We start from the raw sequence: 638 nt of genomic DNA on the forward strand, positions 1-638 counted from the left end.
GAATTGGAAACAGCTGGAAGTAACTTATCCAGCGGTTTTAACAAATGGAGCCTTGTGGGTTCACGTGACCCAGGAGAGCGGCGCTCTGGAGGAGCTGTAGATGTAACTTCTGTCCGTTTTGGAGAAGCGAAACCACGCAAAAAATAAATAAATAAATAAATAAAAACCTGGTAAAAGCGCACACCGGACCGCGCAGGGTAAAACACTCAGAATTCAGTTGATCTGTGCGGATCAGACAGATCCAACTGACTGATGAATTAGCGCAGATTTTTCTGCAGATGGGAACCAGGAGGAAGTTGTTCAGACCCCAGCGGGTGAAGTGATGCTAATTTAAGTGAAGTCTCTTAATTTAATTTAATAAAAGTTATTGGGGTGGTTTTTGTCACTATGAGAAAATGTAGATACATTAATCTATTTAGTCTGTGATGGGATCTGGATTCACGGTGAATATTAACTAAACCGCATAAAATGCGACTAAATAGCCGATGTTAATATGATTGTAATTTCACGGATAAAAATAGTACATGACCGATTTTTTTATTTCTTTTTTTTTTATGTTGTCGGTCAAGATAACGGATAACAAAAAAAGTCTAGCGCGACCTGCCGCCCTGACACCAACTCACACACATCTTCATTCA

The sequence above is a fragment of the Poecilia formosa genome, unplaced genomic scaffold (assembly GCF_000485575.1).
Source record: "Poecilia formosa unplaced genomic scaffold, Poecilia_formosa-5.1.2 Scaffold1, whole genome shotgun sequence".
Taxonomy (NCBI): domain Eukaryota; kingdom Metazoa; phylum Chordata; class Actinopteri; order Cyprinodontiformes; family Poeciliidae; genus Poecilia; species Poecilia formosa.